Here is a 23324-nt window from a genome sequence, read left to right as displayed (position 1 = left end):
GTGTGTGTGAGAGAGAGGCGATTAGCAGGCCTGGCACAGACTAGATACCCAGTAAGGTTTTCTTAAAATTGGTTTTTTTATTCCTCAATAACTTTCTTAAAAGTTTTTTTAAAAAAATGTATATTTGTTGGTAAATGTGGATAGCCTCTATTTGCTTCACATATTAAATAATTTGTGAAGTAGTAATGCTAACATTGTGCCTATGTGGTGTCAAAGCATGGGACAAAATAGAAAGTACGGTTGTTCATCTCTAGCAAGATAGACCATCCTTGAATCGATCCGTATCTTGCTTTATGCCACCAAATGACCACGTACATATAAAAAGTCTCATGTAACACATGAAACTAGACAACCTCTGACCATGTAATCATCTAATGTTAAGATTTATTAAAAGCCTTGGCAACATTTAGTAACATGTACACCAAAGAAATGAATTTGCTGACTATTTTGAAACTAAGGGCAATTTAGCTCCTAAGGGCAATTTAGCTCCTGCTGCCAACCCCACTGAGTGGAGATGGACATTTGCCAGTCTGCTTGGCTACGGTAAAGATTCCTTTCATTCCTGACTTTGTTTGTTTGTTTTAGGTCCATCCTTTCTTGACAAAAGCTTAAAGAAAGACAGTAATGTCTACAGTAGAGGAGAATTATTCGGGGGACAAGGATATTTAAGTATCTTGAATCTCTGAAATTTTTAATCTAATTCTCAAATTTTATTTGTAAGAGATAATAAAATGCCAAGTGTCCAAGACCAAATCTTAATTTTTTTATTCTAGATCAGAGTCCTCATAAACATGCTATTTAAAAATAAACTATGCTTCACTTGAATTTATTTCTCTCTTGTCACCTAATCAAATCCATCAATTGAGGATCTAAAATACTTATTTTTGTGTGTTGTTTTTAGCAGTGTACAGCAACCTATCTCCATTACGTTAGCATTGTAAACATAAATTTTACTGTCTGCTAAGTCAAGTAATGGAATTGTCTGATTTAACTGGAAAGTTGGCTTTTTCTTAGTGTTTTCAGCAATTCTTGTTAGTACATGTTAAACTTTAGTGCTCCAGCAATTCTTGTGAGTAGCTGTCAAATTTACTGAGCAAATTTTACCTACTCTGAGGAAAAATTGCACATACATCTGTGAGCCCACATACTGGACGCATGAGAGCAGCTGGAAAAGTTCAGAGGGAAATATCACCTTCTCTTTTTCTCTCTGGGAATATAAACATTTAGCATACAGTACCTGGGAGCTCCATAATTTATGCTACACATGGGACTACTGTCCTCTTCAAAATAATAGCATGCTTGAGAAAGCATTAAACTGTAAGAGCAAGGAAAAGTGCTTTAGAGTCATGAAGTTTTAATGAGACATTTTCTGTAGCAACTATCTAAAGAGGATGGACGTTTTAGTATTCAAACAGCTAGAAATATATCTCAGAGATGTTGCCGATAGCTGGCACAAACAAAATAAAACAAAAACAACTGGGTCATAGGCCAGCAACAAATCAGTGGGGTCTGATTGAACTTTTTGCTGAAAAGTCTAATGTGAACCAGGGAAACCACCCAGTATGTTTTCCCTGATTCCAAAACATTACCAACCATATTCAATATTTTGTGCGGTGGAGCATGTTTTTGAAGTCCTACTGGCCTCCAAGTGTTGTCAAAGCAAATGATCTCGGGGGTCTTGAAAGAGATGTTCTTAGAGCAAAGTCAGATGTTCTGGCTACATGGTTTACTAACTTATGCAGCAAGAAAGAAAGGAAAGAAAGAGGACAGGTTCACAAACTTAGGAATGGGACCAAGGAGAATGGAAAGACCACCGTACCTGAATCCAGTGTTAACGCAAAGTTCACATCTCCTGCTTCACCCTGCCCTACTGGTAGTGGGCCTTGCAGGTCCAGACTCACAGGGGTCCTCAAACTTTTTAAACAGGGGGCCGGGTCACTGCCCCTGAGACCGTTGGAGGGCCAGACTATAGTTATTTAAAAAAAACAAAACGAAACTATGAACAAATTCCTATGCACACTGCACATATCTTATTTTGAAGTAAAAAAAAACAAAATGGGAACCAACACAATCACACCACCTCATGTGGCCCGCGGGCCGTAGTTTGAGGACCCCTGTAAGCAACAGGTTCGCTTACTGTCCTGAAGCCAGAACTCACATGCTCCAGCACAGGGGCTCATCTTCAAAGGCTCCTGGCCAATAACTGTAGGCTCATTTAAAAACTTGCTGGGATAGCTCTGGAATGTACCTGCTTATCTCAGGTAGGAGACACATGGAGCTAGTATGGGGGTCATCAATGATTGATGGATATTTAGTGTCCTAGGACAATTGAATGTTTGCCTGGACCTGTCCTCCTTTGCTATCTTTGTGCAACACATTCAGAACGACCTTACTTTACCAGAGTCCACTGATTCTCACAAACTACTTACTATCTATAGTTATCTTGATCTCTCATTTAATTTGTTTCTCTGTACTATGGAGAAGAATTTAATACTCTTAAATGATGTACCAATAATATTCTTTTAGGTTGGGATATCAAAAATGGATAAATAATAAAGTGAAAATTTGGACATTTCCTTTGATCATTCAGAGCTTACTACAGGTGTTTCTGGAGGTTTTTGTAGTTTTCTTGGTCCTCTCATGTTTCATTCTCTATTATGGTCTTTCTCCATCGTAGGGGTCAAGTTGCCGGAGGCTAGAAGGGTAATGCACAGTTCCTGGGGTACCATAATATTTCTTCTCCTTCCCCTCTCCTCTTCCTAATCCTCTTCTTTTTCCCAAAGCTTTTCCTTCTCATTCTTTACTGCTTTTTTCCCTCCTTCTCTTTCCTTCCTGCTAATTCCAATTTGGAAATTTAGAGTTATATATTTGGAAACCATTTACCCATTACACTTTTATCCAACTGTTAATAGATCTTACCTCATGTCAGTACCAGAAAATAGAAACTCACCAGGTGCTAAACTAATTAAAGATTCTCCCAGGAGTTGAGAAGAGCTGAAATACAGACTGCAGAGCACTGCTTTAACCATGGTCACTGCCCTCTCGCATTAGAAGAGTATTCTTCTGAGTCTGCTCATTCTATTTTTTGACAAGGCCAAACTTATGCAACTCTGGCTGAGGATAAAATGTGCATCAAGAGACTAGGAGATGCCAAAATGTATGGTTAGTTTATCAAAAGAATAGACTGGAATAAAGTCATAAAAATAAATATATTCTGGGCAGAATGGATTCCAGATCATATATTAACACAATTGGACAGTTTGGTTAAAAGGACAAGGCAGACCAAAATACATTAGTGGGAATATATACTTCTCTGCTGTATTGGGTGGATATAGTAATCTTTTTTCAGTTATCTGTGCTAGAAAAAGAGCATAAAATATATAAATACTATATAGAATTTGTAATTTAGATTTAAACAATAGCACTCGCCTCTATTTGCTTTTTATTTTTTTCTTTCTGTTCTTTCCCTCTTTGTATTTCTTCTTTTTTTATGTTTTATATTTAACTAGAACTAAACAATGAAAGTAGCATTACTACTTGAAATCTTTTGGGTCCTTTAATTTTTGAATATTTACTTGACAAATAAAGATGGCAGATAGCAGACACATGAAAAAAATACTCATCATCCTTAACCATCAGAGAAATGCAAATCAAAACTACTTTGAGATATCATCTAACTCCAGCAAGAGTAGCCCATATAACAAAATCCCAAGACCAGAGATGTTGGCGTGGATGTGGAGAAAAGGGCACACTTCTACACTGCTAGTGGGAATGCACACTAATATATTCCTTTTGGAACGATGTTTGGAGAACATTTAGAGATCTCAAAATCGACCTGCCATTCAATCCTATAATTCCTTTACTAGGTATATATCCAGAAGACCCAAAATCACAATATAACAAAGACATCTGTACCAGAATGTTTATTGCAGCCCAATTCTTAATTGCTAAGTCATGGAAGAAGCCCAAGTGCTCATCAACCCACGAATGGATTAATAAATTGTGGTACATGTATACCATGGAATATTATGCAGCCTTAAAGAAAGATGGAGACTCTACCTCTTTCACGTTTACATGGATGGAGCTGGAACATATTCTTCTTAGCCAAGTATCACAAGAATGGAAGAAAAAGTATCCAATGTACTCAGCCCTACTATGAAGCTAATTGATAGCTTTCATATGAAGGCTATAACCCAACTATAGCACAAGAATATGGGGAAAGGGCCAAGGGAGGGGAGAAGAGGGGGGAGGTTGGTGTGGAGGGAGGGTAATTGGTGGGGGCCACACCTACGGTGCATCTTAGAATGGGTACAGGCGGGGCGGCGCCTGTGGCTCAGTGGGTAAGGCGCCGGCCCCATATACCGAGGGTGGCGGGTTCAAACCGGGCCCAGGCCAAACTGCAACCAAAAAATAGCCGGGCGTTGTGGTGGGCCCCTGTAGTCCCAGCTACTCCGGAGGCTGAGGCTGAGGCAAAAGAATTGCTTAAGCCCAGGAGTTGGAGGTTGCTGTGAGCTGTGTGAGGCCACGGCACTCTACCGAGGGCCATAAAGTGACTGTCTCTACAAAAAAAAAAGAATGGGTACAGGCGAAACTTACTAAATACAGAATTCAAATGTCTTCATACAATAACTAAGAAAATGCCATGAAGGCTATGTTAAACAGTTTGATGAAAATATTTCAGATTGTATATGAAAGCAGCACATTGTACCCCTTGACTGCACTAAAGTACACAGCTATGATTTAATAATAAAAAAGATGGCAGATAGGCACATATCCTTCTTTAATTTTAAATACTTGTGCATTAAATATAGAAATTTAAATAATAAACATTTAAATTTAAACACTTAATTGAAATATTTAATCCATATTTTGCACAGATATTCTTAAGTAACAGGATCTCTAAAAATGGAGAAACCTAGAAAGAAATTCATAGATACAGGATAAATACATAAACTACAATAACTTCAACAGCTTGGGGAAAATAGCTTTTCAGCCCTAGTAAGAGAGCCAAGATTACCTTCTCTTTATAGGCACTTCTCCTTAAACCATAATATTCAGTAGTCAGAATTTCATCTCTATCAATAATTCACTTAAAACCAAGATCCTTGTATATGATTATTCATAAATGAATTAGTTTCTTAACCAAGGGTGAGTTGGGGATTTATTTAAGTAAGCATTATACATACTTGAAAATATTTTTTCAGATTTAATTAATTTGTTTTAATTTTGTTTCTATTGGATAAGATGATCTGTGTTTTCTTTTCTTAAGATCATATATTCACCCAGTGAAATACCACATATTTAAAAAAATCTATTTTCGTTGAGCATGTCTATCTGAAAACCATTCTGGTTGTGGTGACAACAGCACTGTCTTGCTCAATTTCTTATTATTAGGCAACAAAAACATAGGTTTTAATTAGCAAGCACACAAAATTCTAATTCCTGCTTCAGGAGAAAAATGTTTAATTAAGTTACAAAGGGCAGTTTGCAACTAATTAGATTCAGTCTGCTTCTGTATGGTACTCATTTATTTCCCAAAAGGTAGAAAAAAGCTGGTTGACTAGATCATCACCAACATGAAGCTCAAAATAGATAAATACCTTCCTAAGGGAGGGTGGCGGTCAGTGTGCCCACTAATTACATTGTAGTCTAATTTGAATGAACAAATTTGAAACAAGCTAAGGTCTATGTATTTTGTCCATGCCTATGCATCTCGCATATATTAGATATTCAGTAAACATTGAAAGAGAGAAAAAGAGGGGAGGGAAGAAGGAAGAGAAGGAAAAAAGAAGGAAGGGAGAGAGGAGAAAGGAAAGAGTAAAGATGAGGAAAAAGAAAGCCAAGAAATAATAAATTAAGTGAATGAATGAGAATTGATCACTGTTGAAGTCTCCCCTAAAGAAATAAACAGATTAGCAGAAAGAATACAGTATTACAGGTTGAGGGCTAGGTCTAGGAATAATGTATCATCTCAAAGTCGTTACATAACTCCTGCAAGTCACTTTACCTTTCCTGAATTCATTTCTCACAGAATATTTCTAGCTGTTCAGGTAGAGCCTGAAACTCAATATATACAAAGATTTGATTTGCTCCTTCTATGCTAATCCAACTTCTTTACTTTATTTTCTAATTACTACACTATCATCTGCAGTAGATTGTTTACAACAATGGCTGCAATTTTTCTCCTCCCCAAATCAGCAACCCTTGGCAATGCAGTTTTGTAACTCCTCCAATTAAGAAGGACAGTCTGTCTATTTCCCCATACTCTGAAGGCAGGATACCCTTGTGACCTGCTTTCTAATTACATTGTAGTCTAATTTTAATGCTTTCACTAACAGAATGTGGAGAAAGTGATGATGTCCTGGGTCTGAGCCCCAGGCTTACAGGTTTTGCATGTTTCTGTTAGTTGACTCAGAACCTTGCCCTCTCTCTCTCTGTGGAAAAGCCTCCACTAGTCTGCTGGAGGATGAGAGACTGTGTGGAGCAGAGGCCAGCTACCCAGCTCCCATGGCCTAGATTAGCTAGTCCCCAGCTGATCCAGCAACTGACTGCAGACACAGAACCAAGTCAGCCAGTGTCAGCTGTGTTTGGCCCAGCTATGCAGAAATGCCTGGTTGACCAATGTTCATAAACAACAATAAATGGTTGTTACCTGAAGCCATTTAGTTTTGAAATGTTCTGTTACTCAGCAAAAGCTAACCCAAACATGAAGCTATCCTGTACCTTTCTTCCCTTTGGTGTTTGTAAGTCAGTCATCAAATCCTCTGTATTTGAATTAAAATATCTTTGAAATAAAATCCCTCTTACCAGTCCTAATACTCTTTCAATTTGGAGTTTCATCAGCTCTTGCCTGGTGATACCAACAACTTTTTAACAGGTTTTCTGGTTTCTATTCTCTTCAACAACCATCCAGTCTCCAAAACGCCATGTTTCAATCTAGAGACCTGATGTGATCCTTTTCCTTAAAAGCCTCCATAGAGGGTGGTGTCTGTGGCTCAGTTGGTAAGGCGCTGGCCCCATATACTGAGGGTGGTGGGTTCAAACCCAGCCCCGGCTGAACTGCAACCAAAAAATAGCTGGGCGTTGTGGCAGGTGCCTGTAGTCCCATCTACTCGGGAGGCTGAGGCAAGAGAATCGCTTAAGCCCAGGAGTTGGAGGTTGCTGTGAGCTGTGTGATGCCATGGCACTCTACCGAGGGCCATAAAGTGAGACTCTGTCTCTACAAAAAAAAAAAAAAAAAAAAAAAGCCTTCATAGATTCTGTCTTCATACATAGTAGGCATTGACAATTTCTTTAAATGGGGTCTAAAGCCCTTCCTGTTTTTACTTCCTTCTACCTGCGTTGGCATAACACTTATTTTTTCATCTATGTACTGTATTCCCACAACACAAATGCACTCATCTTTAATTTCATAACCACAATTCTAAGCCACCACTCATTTTCTTTTTGTCTTAATTCTTGTCTCTCCCTTGTCTTTCTGTCAACCTTTTACTTTTCTTTCCACATTTATCTCAGATAAAATCTTCCCTGGGAAGTTTTCTTGGTTTCTTTCAAAGAGAATGAATTATACCCTTCTCTGCATTTCCATGGTATATCTTTCTAGCCCACAACTTCCTCATTCACTTATTTCTGTGCTTTTTTCCACACAAGTGAGTTCTTTAAATGCCCTTGAATGTTTTTCAGGGGTTTTTGATGAGCAATATTAAGTCAACTTAACCTGAACATGTAAAAATATCAGATTATCAAGATTATCGTTTTTTTTTTTTTTTTTTTTTTTTTTTTTGTAGAGACAGAGTCTCACCATACCGCCCTCGGGTAGAGTGCTGTGACATCACACAGCTCACAGCAACCTCTAACTCTTGGGCTTACGCGATTCTCTTGCCTCAGCCTCCCGAGCAGCTGGGACCACAGGCGCCCGCCACAACGCCCGGCTATTTTTTTGTTGCAGTTTGGCCGGGGCTGGGTTTGAACCCGCCACCCTCGGCATATGGGGCCGGCGCCCTACTCACTGAGCCACAGGCGCCGCCCAAGATTATCGTTTTTAAATATTAAAATCTGTTTGCACTTGACTTAAGTTAGGGCTTATTTATATCATCTGTAAGAACAAATACATAACATAAGGTGACAAATTTTCCTGCAAGATTTATGTTGGATGAATCTGGCTTAAAATTATTTGTAATTCCAAGTAATTTTAATGTTTTAGAAAAATGTAGGCAAAGAGAAGCTACTAACATTAGAATTTATGAATCATCGTAAAATATGTGTGGATAACATGCCACAGTTACTCATTACAAATTGGGTTTCAGAACAAAGAGACTAGCATTTATTCTGTAGGTAGATCTTACCTCATAGACAACATCCTGTAGATCTTATGGTAAATGAAGAATCCTGTTTGTCTTTTAGCCGATTATCTACTGAATTCATATAAATTATCACAATAGCATTACCTTCTTTCATTCATTCAATAAATGTTTGTTAAGCATTTAGCACATATTGTGCACTAAACACTGTTCTTACCTTTCAAATTATTCTTCAAAAGAAGTATTTTTACCAAAATTTATTTATGAAATTAACTACACATATGTTGTTGTTCCCAAGGATTCTTTTTGCTTTGTTTCTTTACATTCTTACAGGTGTTCTTTAATTCCTGAATTCTCCCTCACCAGTTATTTTCTACCCGGAATTTCAATGCATACATTTTTAAGAGGGTTAATTGCTTAAGAAGTGTGGATTTAGTAGCTATAACTCATATCCACTGATTTTTGTTCCTATATCAGTTATAGTTTATAAATTCCTTGGAGATTAAACTGAATTTTTAAAGCATCAGTACCATTTCAGAAATTACTGACAGCATGAGTGTGTTCTAAAGCTGAAAACAAAATCTTTATATATTTATTATTTATAAAAGAAGAACATTTTAATCTTAAAATATTACTGACTATGGATATTTGGGTTTTTTAATAAATTACCTCAAGTAATTGGGTCACATACTGATAAGAAAACTGATTGCCTCGTTTTATAAATAATCATAGTTATTATTTCAGAATAGAAAATGTTTTTAAAAGACATAATTCAAAGTGAATTATTAAAGATAATAATTAATATGATTCAATTAAGAGCTGCTGAATATAAATATTATATTCAAAATAAAACTAAGGTCATAGGTGGTCTATTAGTTTAGCCCTGGATGAAAACATTGCAAAAAGTAGCCATTCAAGCTTTTACAAAGATTCACTTTGACATACAACTACATCAAATTTCTCAAAAGTTCTATTCGGTAAAACATGCAGATTTTCCTCCTTAAAGAAAGCAAAATCAAAATGCTTTGCCATTGTAAAATCAGGAAAATAGCAATATAAATCAATTGTGATACATAATTTAATTTTTTTCTGAGAAAAATGTATTCACTTCTACTTTAGTTTTTCTTTCATTCTTTTTTTTTTTTTGGTCTTTGATGAAATTGCTCAATATGTTTATATGAGATTCAAGTCAAAAGACAGTACATGATTCTTTTGCTCAATCTCTGAATGCAGTTTCAGAAGCATATTTTTATGTCAAGATTGGTAATTTAAAATATGTTTATAAAATATCAGAGAACACATTACAAACTTCTTTGGCTTTTCTCTTGCAGATTTAATTTGAAGATTTTAAAGGAGGAGGGTAATCCAATCCAATTGAATTATTCTCCAATTACTATCATCATGTAACTTGGCTGAGAGTTAAGCTCCAGTCTATTTCCATGATTATAACCCCTCTCTTCAAATACCGATTAGAGGAAGAATCCACTTCAAATGTGAATTAGGTCATAGTTTCACAAGGTCGAGGCAGACTCCTACTATTTGAAGGTATTAAAAACAAATCATTTATTCTGCTTGTCCCCTTTGGAGTCTTTTTCCTGGAAGCAATGTTTAGACTCAACTGTGATCCTAAGCTCCCATCCTGGCCTGTTAAAAACAAGAAATTTATCAGTGTTTGGCTCAAGGACAGGGCACTAAAACAACAGATGGAATCAATATTCCACTCTACAAAGCAACTACATAGGAAAATCAACAGCTCTTTGTAATGATTGATGATGACTGTGTAAATTTCTTTTTAAGCTCTCAGCATTTTCTTGTCTTTCCTTTTTCTTTTCTCCTCTTCTTTTCCTTTCCCTTCACTCCCCTTCTCTCCCCTCCCTTCCTTCTCCCCTTCCCTCCTCTCTTCTCTTCTCTTTTCAACAGAGGTTAAACAAATGCCATAGATGCAGGTTATAAAGCAGCTACAAATAGGTATTAACTGAATTTCATTCCAGACCGTGACAATTTGTAAATGAGCATACTGTATAATATTAATACAATAGTGGGATGGTAGAGTTCTGGACTTCTTATGCACTGTTTCCAGAAAAGTAATTCTGACTATATACATCCTGTATTTTGAACTCCTGAATAAATTGATTTTCAATGAAAGTACTTTTTTTCTGTTTAAAAAATTGCAAAAATCTGTTTTTGGGGTCCAAATTCATTCATCCACACACTGCAGACTCTCAAGATTACTAAAGGTTAATATTTTACTTTATTTATCAGTTAGAAGCATTTCCATTATTTTTAACTTGAGGCAAATGGTAACAGCTATATTATGACTCAAGAAATGCAATTTTTAATACACACATTTAAATTTTTAAATTTGTGTTTCAAAAATATCAAATAGCCTAGAGAATAAGGGCTGTGGACAATACAAAAATAATTATAAAACTTATTATTCAGAAATGAATTTTTAAAATAATGCAATTAATTATGATTTATTGTTATTTAAATCATATTTATGGATTATCTCTGTTGGTATAGGATTAATCAGAGTCTACTATTTTTATATGACATATAGTAAACACAATTAAACCTAATTTATTAATTGAAACATATTTTGCTGTCTTTGCCACATAAATTTTAGAATTGTTAGTTATTACACACAGGGAAATACACACACCTATTCACAGTTTCTTTATTCCTTTCCAATTTCTATGGCTCATTAGTTAATCTTATTTTATTACGTTGACTCCAAGTATCAGAACAATTTTGAATTAGGAAGTGATTGTTGAATTCTGTTTATGTGTTTCTGACTTTAAGAAGAAGAATGATTCTATTGCATTAGTAAGTTTAGCAGTTGATAAAATGTTTAGATAAAAAATATTTACCAAGATAAGAAGTTTTCTCTTTATTCCTATTTTGTTCAGATTTCTTACGATAAACATATGTTGAAAAATAAATATTCTTTTGAGATTATCAATATGATTCTGTATTTTTTCTATTTTAATCTTTTAGTAAAACCTATTGATTTCATGTTATCAAATCTAATCTAATCTTTTGTAAAACCTATTGATTTCATGTTATCAAATCATTAAACTTACAGGTTTCTGTTTTCTTGATAACAATATATATGTTAACAACATTTTTATTTAATTTGCTTTTATATTTCATGTACAAACTTCTTGTGAATTATTTGATCTTCTCTATTGGCTGTTTCTCATTTTAAAATTTCTTCTCTTAGCTCTATTTTCATCACTCTAATTTCTTTAGAATTTCTTGGATGTTCTTTTAGTTTTTTCAGATGAAAAAATTAGCCCAATAAAGTTTAATCTTATCTTTCTAATATGTATTTTTAAAATGATGAAATCTCTTTGCCCAATGGTTTAAATTATAAATAATCTTTGATAAGTCAGGGAAGCCTAGGTACCTCTATGGAGAGAATTAACAGAGAGACTTAACTAAATATTGAATGACTGAAGAAAGGAGATGGGAACATTGAGGTGAAACAAACATAATAGTTGCAGGAAACTTTAAATTGTTGATGAAAAGAGGGAAGATGTTGGGTCATCAGAAAATAGAAACTCAGAGAGAGGACTTTACAGAGATGAGACTCAAATCACCCATACTACCTTGGAAGGAGCCCTAGAAATACTACAAACTAGAACAAACTTCTACAACAGGGGAATGGCCCACTGCTAGCTGGTGCTTAAGGTAACAGCAAAGAACCAGGACAATAAGTCTCTTAACTCCTCTCCATTTTGTTTCTAGTTCTCTGACTGGAATACAATGGAGAGTGCTGAAATACAGAGTTCAGGGTAGGATAGTACCTGTTATAGTGTTACAAGCAGAGAACAGAAGAGTTCTTTTGGAGGTGAGAGACAATAAGTTAAACAAAATGGCAGAAATTCATCACACGCATTTCAATATATAGCGAATTTGGGGGTAATTCAATGTTATTTTAAACTTTAATTATAATTTTCCTTTGACTAATAAATAATGTAGAAGTATAATTTTACTTTACAAATCTATTTGTTCCTGATCTTTTTGATACAGATATACCTCAGAGATATCGGGAGTTCAGTTCCAGACCACTACAACAATGTGACTATCATGATAAAGTGAGTCAGGCAAATTTTTGGGTGGCCCAGGACATAGAAAAGTTGTTTGTGCTATACTATAATCTGTAAAGTGTGCAATGGAAAGTGTGCAATAGAATTAAGTTTAAAATGTGCATAATTTTATTTTAAAAACTTCATTTCTAAAATATACTAACTTTCACCTGAACCTTCTTGAGTGAGTTGTAATGTTTTCTGCTGGAGAAGAATCTTTCCTGGATGTTGATGGCTGCTGAGTGATCTGCTGTGGTTGCTGAAGGTTGGAATGGCTGTCACAATGTCTAAAATAAGACCTTCATAAAGTTGGCCTCATCAATTAACCTTCCCTTTTATGACAGATTTCTCTGTAGAATGTGATGTTGTTGGATAGCATTTGACTCCCAGCAGAACTTCTTTCAAAATTGAAACCAATCCCCTCATAATATTTTGAATTCTTTGTTGTAATTTCAACAATGCTCACAGCATCTTCATCAGGGGTAGATTCCATCTCAAGAAAGCACTATCTTTGCTCATTCATAATAAGCAACCCCTCATCCATTCCAGTTTTATTACAATCTTGCAGCAATTCAATCTTGACATTTTTCAGGCTACTGCTAACTCTAGTTTCCTAGCTATTTCCATGACATCCGCAGTTACTATTCCTCCAGTGAAGTTTTGAGCCTCTCAAATTCACCTACCAAAATTGGAATCAACTTCTTCCAAATGCCTACCAAGACTGATATTTTGACCTCTTCCCATGATTCATAAATGTTCTTAATGGCATCTTAAATGATAATTCTTTTCCTGAAGATTTTCGGTGTAATTTGCCCCTATCCACCAGAGGAGTCACTGTCTGTGATAGCTAGAGGCTTCTTGTAAGACTTGAAAGTCAAACTTACTTCTTGATCCATGAGCTGCAGGATGGATGCTTTATTAGCAGGCATGAAAACAACACTAATCTCCTTGTACATCTGCACCAGAGGCCTTGGCTAACCAAGTGTATTGTCAAAGAACAGTAGTAGAGAACAAAAAGGAATCTTTTCTGATCAGTAATTGTCATGCGGTAAACATATGATCTGTTTTGGAGGCTTTGTTTTTGCATTTCTAGAGCATAGGCACAGTAGATTTAGCATAATTCTTAAGGGCCCTAGAATCTTTGAAATGGTAAGTAAGCACTGGCTTCAACTTAAAAGTTATTAGCTGCATTACCCCTAACAAGAGAGTTAATCTGCCTTTTAAAGTGAAGCAAGGTCCCCAAACTGCAGATGCTGGTGCAGACGTGAAGAGAAGGGCACACTTTTACACTGTTGGCAGGACTGCAAACTGATACAGCTTCTTTGTAAAGAAATGTGAAGAATTCTTAAAGAACTCATAATAGACCTTCCTTTTGATCCCACCATCCCATTACTAAATATCTACTCAGGGGAAAAAATATCATTTTATCATAAGGATATTTGCACTAGAATGTTTATTACAACTCAATTTAGAATTTGCCAAGATGTAGAATCAACTCAAGTGCCCATCAACCCATGAATGGATTAATAAACTGTGATAAATGTATGTGAATCACAGAATACTATTAAGCCATAAGAAGATGGAGATTTTACAACTTTTATGTTAACCTAAATAGAGTTGGAGAACACTCTCTTTAGTAAAGTATCACAAGAATGGAAAATCAAGTATCCAATGTATTCGGTACTAATTAATATGAAGCCTGTAGATGAACTAATACAGGTCCACACAACAGAAAAATTCAATTCAACACAAGGTGGGGGGAGAGGAGAGGAAGACAGGGGAGAGAGGAGGAAGGAGGAGGATTGGTATATTCCCACCTAATGAGCACAATGTAAGGGTATATGTACACCTCCAGGGAGAGGGACTCAGCCACAAAGGGACCTTGCCTAACAAATGTAAATGTTGTAACCTAATGGTTTGTGCCCTCATATTAATCTGAAATTAAAAAAAAAAAAAAAGAAAACATAAATTGAAGTCAGGCATGACTTCCCTCTAGCTATGAAAGTCCTAGATGGCATCTTATTCCAATATAAGACTATTTTGTCTTCATTGGAAGTCTGTTGCTAGTGTAGCTACTTTGCCACCTCATCAATGATCTCAGCTAGATCTTTTGGACACTTTGCTTCAGCTCCTCCATCACCACCTGTTTTTTCACCTTCCACTTTTATGTAATAGAGATGGCTGCTTTCCTTAAACCTCGTGAATTTCCTTAAGGCAAATTCTAAACCTTAAACCTTAAACCAGTCTCTGCTTCTAACTTTTGTTCCTCAGTGTCCTAATCTCTTAGCCTTCAAAAATTAAATAGAATTAGGACTTGATCTAGATTAGATATTGAGATATTGACTTCTATATAATGTTGGGGCTGATTTAATCTTCTATGTACACCACTCAAACTTCCTTCACATCAGCTATAAGGCTATTTAACTTTCTTATCATTTATGAAGATCTGACAATTAAGTCCTCAAACTTGCCACTGTGTACGTATGTTGGCAGCGCTGTATAAACTACTCTGTGCAGTTTCATAACCTTGGTATTAACAGTGTCTCACAGCTGTGTTCGTGTTGACATGTGGTTGTGTCTTGCTGAGTAGTTTCATTATTGTTGCGTATTTTTGTGTCCCACTGTGAGAAGGTGGAGTCTTGAATTAGAACAACAAGCAAACATTCATAAATTTCTTATTAAACTTGGCAAGAGCAGAAGTGAGATCAGAGATACATTAGTTAAAGTTTATGGGGATAATGCCATGAAGAAAATGGCAGTGAATAAATGGATTAAGTGTTTTTCTGAGGGGACAGAAAGCATCATAGATGAAGTGAGGTCAGGGCAGCTGGTAACAAGCAGAACTTGTGAGAACATTGCAAAAATGCAGAACTTGTGAGAACATTGCAAAAATGCATCGTTCATTGAATTGTGCATCAAAATCATTGGCTGACTGTGACAAGTACAGCAGACCAAATAAACATGGATAGGAAACAGGAAAATCTTTTTTTTTTTGTCACAGTTTAATTGCTCTATGCATTTATGATTAGCTACTACTAATGCAGAAAGGGGACAAAAAGCTCACAAACACTCTACACAATTTCCCAAGACACATTGTGGGGTGAGGAGGAGTGACTGAGATGTATCAATAGTATCAGTATCCTAAGGTCTGGGAGGACGCATTCCTGGGGGAGGTGGACCTCTAATTCCTGGTGGAGGGGGTCTCATTCCTGGAGGGGGCATACCTATTGGTGTCCCTCGAGCAGGGGGAAGCCCAATTGGTGGGCCCATGGGTGTTCTCATACCAGGTGGAGGAGCCATAGTGCCTGGAGGTGGAGGTGGTGTTGCTCTGCCTCCAGGGGAGGTGCCCCTTGTCCTGGGGGATAGTGGGTTGGGGCTCCAGCAATGCCGGCAGTAGCAGCAACGGCAGCAGTTGCTACAGTGCCTCTTCCCTGTGGGGTCATTACCTGCTGGGATGGTCCCCCAACTCCTTGGACTGGACCTGCTAACCCAGCAGGAGCCTGGGGAATTGGTACACCAACTGGTACTCCTCTGCCAGCTACCTTACCAACTCTAGGGCCTCCTGCAGCTCCAGCAAGTGGTACTCGAGCCATGCCAGTATCTTTGGGGGGCAGCCCTCCACAGTCATGGATACCAAGTTCTCCCCACGCAGCACCACCAGACCCATAACCCGCTTTTCTTCACGTTCTGGCTGCTTCGCATTCTTTGGCTTGACCTTCCTGAACTCATCACAATCGTAGAGAATCAAATTCGTATGTTTGTCAAAAGCCTTGAAGGCGCCGATGAAGATTGGGCCGTCTTGCAGGATACATCTCATCCTATAGTCAATGTGCTGCAGCATCTTGCTACGCTTGCCCACAGTCATGACCGCTGCTCCACCAAATCTGACGTCCACAGATAAAACTTCTTGATTTAAGACCAAAGCGAAAGCTATGGATAAAGGTGTGATGGAGGATTTCCTAGAAATAAGGCAAGCTGAGCAGAAACTTCAAACAGTAGATGGAGCCTGGTTTTTGTTTGTGATCAGTTTCTTCACCGTTCCAATACTGCTTTGACCACCTCTTGGTGTCTCAGCTAAGAATGCCTATCTTAGTTCAGCCGGGAAATCCACCACAGGAGCTTGTCGCTGCTGAGAATGCCTCAGGTACAACTGACACTCTTGGTTGCTCTTCTGTGTTTGACTTGGACTTTCGCCTCTGGCACGTGCTGTTCTGTAGTCCATCTCAGGTGTGAGCGATCCCTGGAAAAATAAGTTGATCTCACATTAACAGAAGGAGGATTCCTCTTGAATGCAGACAGACAGGATTTTGAGGTTACTCTGTGGAAATTGTTTCTGGTAAAGGCTCAAAAACAGGAAAATCTTAACTGAAGATTTTGGCATGAGAAAGGTGTGTACAAACATTGGTCCCAACAGAGCTCACTGATGGAGAAAAGCAAAAGAGCGTCAAAGACTTTCTGGAGAGACAGGATGATGTTTTGGTCTGTGTCATCACTAGTGATGAAACATGGTTGCACCAATATGACCATGTAACAAAGTGTCAAAATGCACAATAGAAGTCAATTATCCACAACCAGAAAAGTTTGGTTAATCCAAATCAAGAGTCAAAATGATGTTGCTAACCTTTGTTATCAGAGGCATTGTTCATTATAAATTGTGTCAGCTGGACAGTTAACCAAGTTTACCATTTGGCAGTGCTGAAAAGAATTTATGAAAAAGTTAGACCAAAATGGGCTCAACCTTTCACCAACAACTCATGGCTCTTGCATCACAACAATTCACCAGCTCACTCAGCACTGTCTGTGAAGGAGATTTTAGCCAGTGAACAAATAACTATATTGGAACACCCTCCCTACTCACCTAATCTTGCCCTCAATGACCTTTTTTCTTTGCTCAAAGATAAAGGAAATATTAAAAAGAAAACATTTTGATGACATTCAGGACATTAGTGGTAATACAATGATAGCTCTGATAGCCATTCCAGAAAAAAAAAAGAGTTCTAAAATTGCTTTGAAGGGTGGGCACAGGTGTTGGTACATAGCTTCTCACAGGGAAGGTGACCATAGTGATATTCAACACCAAGATAGGTAGGACTTTTTCTAGGATAAGTTGGTGAACTTAATTGTTGGACATCATACATAATTCATTTTTTATCTACTGTCTCTAAAATGGGGACATTACAAATGTAAATTATTAATTACTTGGTTCACTCAGGTATACAAACTATCTGAACCAGACCTAGTATGGTCTATGTGCTTAATTCTTATTTACTGAATATATGAGTGAAAAATAAATCAATTAATTTTTCATATATTAATCAATAGGTCTTCCATGAGATGTTTTTGCAATTTAGGAGAACTTCATGGCAGATTATTTGAATTTAGACAATAGTTTTGTAATAAAGTCAATTTAAACATGAACTTAAGAAATAATTGCCTACACAAATGGAAGATGGTTAAGTTAGACTTATCCATTGTATGATTATTGGGATTTTAGTATCTTATACATACACAAAACTAAACCTGTATCTTTAGCCAGACACTGGAAATTTTAAAGTGATTATTATATTGATTGGCATGCATTATTATATATGCAGTAATAAATACATGCCAATTTAAAAATACTGTTTTTAACCTCTAAAGAACACTCCTTTTCCTTAATTAAATGCTAGAAGTTTTGATAAAACTGACATAATTAAGACCAAATTGTCCATTTATAAAAAAGTAAACAATGGTAATAAAACAAAAACTTGTGGAGTATGCTCAATACCAAATAAATTTCCAATTTTTTGCTAAATTTGATATCATAAAAGGAAGTTCACTCCAGTAACCTAGTATTTTTTTCTAAATGCAAAGTGAAAGGCAGGCTTGGGATAATTTGTTCTTTATATCTTGTTTCAAAATTGTCAACAAAGACAGAGATTTAATTGCTTCATCATGCTTGCTTATGATTTTACATCTTCTTAGCTATGGGGGGGGCGTATGGATTTTAAATACATGAAATTATAACTACCTAGAAACTGTCAGGAACCTGTCAGGTCAATTAAAATATTTTACAATATTTTAGGTTATTAAATAGCTTTTCTCTTGCTATCATTTCATAGTAAGATTTGCCAAGCCTAATAGACACATTTTACTTACAATCTGAACTCATGTCACTTTTTAAAGACCTATTTTCAGATCACTTCTGGGAATCACTATTGAGAAATAGCAATGCTTAGTGAAATCGTTTTGTAGTCCCTCTATGTACTTAAGTGCCTTCAAAAACTGTGTAGAAAGGACATATGACATTTATATTCTATATATAATTACAAGTTCATTAGTTTGTAAATTGTTGGATAAAAATATATACAATATTGTAGCTTCATCTATTTACACATTCATACAGTAAACATACATGTAAACATATTCTTGAAAAAATTTCAACACTTTAAAACTGCAACATTTTATAATAGAAATTAAATAAGCAACTTTTTTTTTTTTTAAAAGAACATTCTACTTTCTTTCTTACTTTAGTATGTTACAGGGGTATACACAGTTTGGTTACATAATTTGCTTTTGTACATTTTAAATCAGAAGTATAAATATGCCTTTCATCCAGAATATGTGCATTATAACTTCAGTGTTAATTTACCCCATCTCTCCTTTCCCTTCCATTTTATTTAATTTCCTTTGAGTTTTATTGCCATATAGGTATAGAAACGTTGATTGACTAGTTCCAAATTAATATTGAGTCTAGGTGTTGTTTTCCTATTCTTGCAAACTTCACTGAGGAGACTGGTCTCTTATTCCATCCAAACTACTATAAAAGACATTAGCTCATCATCGTTTTATGGCTGAATAGTATTCCACGGTATACGTATACTACAGTTTATTAATTCATTCATGTATTCTGTTTGTGGATCAAAAGTAAAGATTCAAAATTATTATTCAGGTTACAGATACACCCAACAGAGAAACACACCCACACACCCGTAGAAAACATGTTAGAATGGGAACTCTAACTAAATCCCTCATCTTTCTTCTGAAGTTATCCATTTTTATTTTGAAAAATTAATAAAGGAAACAGTAACTATTTAAACACATGATTTTTAAACTGTGCACTGAGTACACAGCTTTCCAAAAGTCCATTAGAAAGCAAATGAATGAAGAAGTTCCGAGACCCCTCATCTAATTTCCTTATCTTGGCTTGCATAATTCTTGGGTCTGGCTCTCAGAGCCCACTCCTGTGTGCCTTTCTTTTACACTCGTCGCTCTGCAGTCTTGCCCCATTCGACTTCATAATTTTTTCTGGATTGTGCTTGCTTTCACCCACTCCAGGGATCTTACACATTTTTCCTACTCTTCTTAAATCCCTTCGCTTAGCTGATTCTTAGACTTCCTGTTTCCTGGACAGCCTTCGCTGACAGGCTCAGGCCTCTGCCATGGGCATTCTGAATCGGCTGCCATCCTTCCCTGCACCTGTCACATTTGCACTCTAAGGTAATTCTGTGTTTCATGTTTTCATCTTGCACTGTGGATGCTACAAGGGCCACGGCCTGGTTTGTTATAGCATGAAACACACCAGAGCCTAAACCACAATGCAGATGCTCAGAAATTGTATGTGAACTTGCAGCATTGACAAGCACCTGAAATGAACTAACGAAAAATTTGTGCAATGTAATCCAAGGCCTGGTGGCCCATATTTTTGCAACTAAATCAGTTTTATATAAAAAGCATTCATCAACAAAGCAAAAAATGGCCCACAATATACATATTTACCGTAATTATTTGTAAAAATCATATCTTTAAAAATCGGTGATTGATCAAAATAAATGTACAATATATATTTATTGGAAGAATGAATTAATGAGGTCACAGCATATTCATTGTGTTTAAGAGCTCAATCTAAGTAAACACACTTGGGTTCTTGACATTGTGTGAAAAGAGGAATTGATCAACCTCTCCAAGTCTCAATTTTCTAATCTGTAAAACAGTGACAATATTAATATTGTATCTACATCTTTGTATGGTTGTAAGGACAAAAGAAGATAATGCAATTGTGCCCAGAGAGTATTAAGCAGTAAGCAGTGGATATTGTCATTAGGTTTTTGATAATCAAGGAGAGATCATAATTATATTTACTGATCATATTAAGCTGAAACATGTTGATCAACATTCAACATCTTTCCAGAGTACATTTAACTCTGGGATAAATGTAACCAAAACAGCTAGATCAGCAGCTGCTGGTTTGTGTGGTCCCAGGCCAAGTCTGCAATAGGTAATTTTCTTTTTTTTTGTACACCTTTGCAGCACGTTTTTTTTTTTCTTTCCACTGTAGTACTCTGCCTCAATGGGCACTAAGCTCTCTCTCTCTCTACCTCCAAGTTCATCAGTGGGATGCCTTACCCCTAAGTTGATTTCCTTCTCATGATATTCATTAAAATACAGGGATCTTGGAAATATGTCTCTATGAGCAAAAAAAGCTGATAAACTTATCTAGGGAGGTAAGAAGTATTTACTTTTTTAAATATTAATTGATAAAGTAGCATTTCACAACTCTTTTTAATGGATTATCTTAAACGGTAGGTAACTTGTCTAAAAATTTCAGCTAAATAGTTTTGAACTTGAGTGACTTACTTTATTTTATCTTTGCTGGTAATTTGATATCTAAAATACAGAGAACTATTTATAAAATTGTCCATTTTTTTGTTCTCCTATATTCTCCACTAAGCCAAAAATCTTATTAGTGTTAAAATTACGTGAATTGTTTCAATAACTTTAAAATATATTTCTAAATAATTTTAACAGCAACTATATGCATCATGAATACATTAATTAGTGCAAAGAAGTAATAATTAGGGTCAAGAAACTGTGCTATATGCAGAGAACAGATTTTTAAGTGTTACCCTTCTTAACGAAGCTAGTCTCTTATGCTTGTACATTAAGCTTACGCAAAAACAAGTGAACAATGAAAAAATCATGCTTTATCATAAATCAGAATTCTGGGGCCCTGAATTATCAAGAACTGAAAAGTAAAACACGGCATTTTGTTTGCTTTCACAGTATCTGAATTATTTAGGACAACAAAAATGATTAATAAGCGTAACTGCTATATTCAGGACAGACTGAAAAGATTCAGATTCCTCAAGCTGAAAGCAGTGAGAGGAGATACTCCTGAAATCTCTGCTATCATGAAGGTTGTGGGTAAGGTGAATACTTGTTCAACCAAGTCACAAGATGCTGGGGGGCGGGAATGCTTTGGGAATTGAGTACAAAATTCCACAGAGTAATGCCTAACAGAAGTCCCTTTGTGTTCAATTACTTACAAACTCTGGTGCTGCTGCCCAGTGGATTGAAGCTTTTCTCCGTGGTGCACAATAGCCTCAGAACACTACATGGTCCCCATATCTTCATTATGACATTTTCTCAGTCATGAGTCATATCGATCTTTAATACACTCTCAGCCAGATGTTCGTAATAAGAAAACAATTGCAATCTAGTGTTAGGAGTTTAAGGGTAAAAGGCATAAATGGTAAGCCTTCACCAAAGAATCCATCCTGCCATCTAACACATAAACAGGAATCATACTTTCCACTCTTATTCATTTCACTCTGTTTAAGGAAGAAAGGTGTTTTCTGGTTAACTTTCAGCTGAAGTCCCCAGGTCCAGTTAGAGTTGGGATTTAGGCAAAAGAATGTTTGTTTCTCAATTTCTTTTTTATCATCTACAGAGTCAGCGGTTTGACTCCCTTACAGCTGATGTTACTTCTCTACCTAGAAAGTCGCAATACGAGGATCTGGCATTTATTTGTTCATTGATCTGAAAAAAATATTATCAAGCTTCTTTCTGGGTTATTCCCTGTGGGGTGTTGTCAAATCAGAGGAGGCGAGACAGCTGATATCCCTGCAGCCATGGAGCTTTCTACTGGTGAAGACTGAGTTAAATAGTGATGACAATAAAACATGAGGAAGGTAGGATACGGAAGGAAGAGAATCATATGGAAACATGCACTGTGGGAAGGTGAGTGGTGTAGGTAGAGTGTAAACATTCCACGGCAAGTGTAGACCACGAAGCACTATGTAGGCTTAAAAAAGGAATTTGCCAGAAGTAAGGCTGAAGAACAGGCAAAAGGCAGAGGAGTTATAAGCAGGAACTTTATAAAACTAAAACAATGGGACTGGGCACAGTGTCGCAAGCCTGTCATCCCAGCACTCTGAGAAGCAGAGGCAGGAGGACCTTCTGAGCTCAGGAGTCCGAGACCAGCCTGATCAAGAACAAAGCCCCAGGCCAAGCAAGGTAGCTCACACCTGTAATCCTAGCACTTCTGGGAGGCCAAGTTTGGTTGATCAACTGAGCTTGAAAGTTCAAGACCAGCCTGTGTAAAGAGACTCTGTACTAAAAATAGAAAAACTAGCTAGCCGTGATGGTGGGCACCTGTATTCCCAGCTACTCAAGAGGCTAAACAGGAGAATTGCTTGAGCCCAGGAGTTTGAGTTGCTGTGAGCTATGATGCCTTGGTACTCAACCCCAGGGTGACTGAGTGAGACTCTGTATCAAAAAGAAAAAGAATGAGGCCTCATATCTACTAAAAATATTACTAGAAAAATTATGTGGACATGGTAGCACATGCCTGTTGTCCCACTTCTTGGCAGGCTGAGGCAGGAGGATCACACGAACCCAGGAATTTGAGAAGCAAGAACAGTGAGAAAATACTGCTTCTCTCTCGTGAAGATAACGTGTGATATAGAAGAATCGCATTGCCTGCAGTGTTGGAAATGATAGTCAGAGCTGGTAGAAAGCCTTTTCTGCAAGAAGAATGTGCCTGCAAAGGGAGGTGCCAAGAGAAATAGAACGTCATACAAACATATGAAAGATATTTATAACATAGAATTATGACTCTCTGGCTAATGATTCCACTTGAGGCCCTCATTCTCTGAGCTACTGGGTCATTTTC

At 36.7% G+C, this 23324-nt stretch overlaps 2 pseudogenes across 1 annotated transcript; both read right to left on the bottom strand.

The window, feature by feature from the left end:
* Nucleotides 1–15389: 15389 nt before the first annotated feature.
* LOC128572805 (small nuclear ribonucleoprotein-associated protein N-like) lies at nt 15390–16256 on the bottom strand (annotated as a pseudogene). Its single transcript, XR_008376255.1, has one exon. The product of XR_008376255.1 is annotated as a small nuclear ribonucleoprotein-associated protein N-like (transcript).
* Nucleotides 16257–16379: 123 nt separating this feature from the next.
* LOC128572604 (SNRPN upstream reading frame protein-like) lies at nt 16380–19027 on the bottom strand (annotated as a pseudogene).
* Nucleotides 19028–23324: the final 4297 nt, after the last annotated feature.

Source organism: Nycticebus coucang, chromosome 20, assembly GCF_027406575.1.
Source record: "Nycticebus coucang isolate mNycCou1 chromosome 20, mNycCou1.pri, whole genome shotgun sequence".
Classification (NCBI taxonomy): domain Eukaryota; kingdom Metazoa; phylum Chordata; class Mammalia; order Primates; family Lorisidae; genus Nycticebus; species Nycticebus coucang.
Note: the sequence above shows the minus strand (reverse complement) of the source record. Positions and strands in the feature narration are given on the sequence as shown.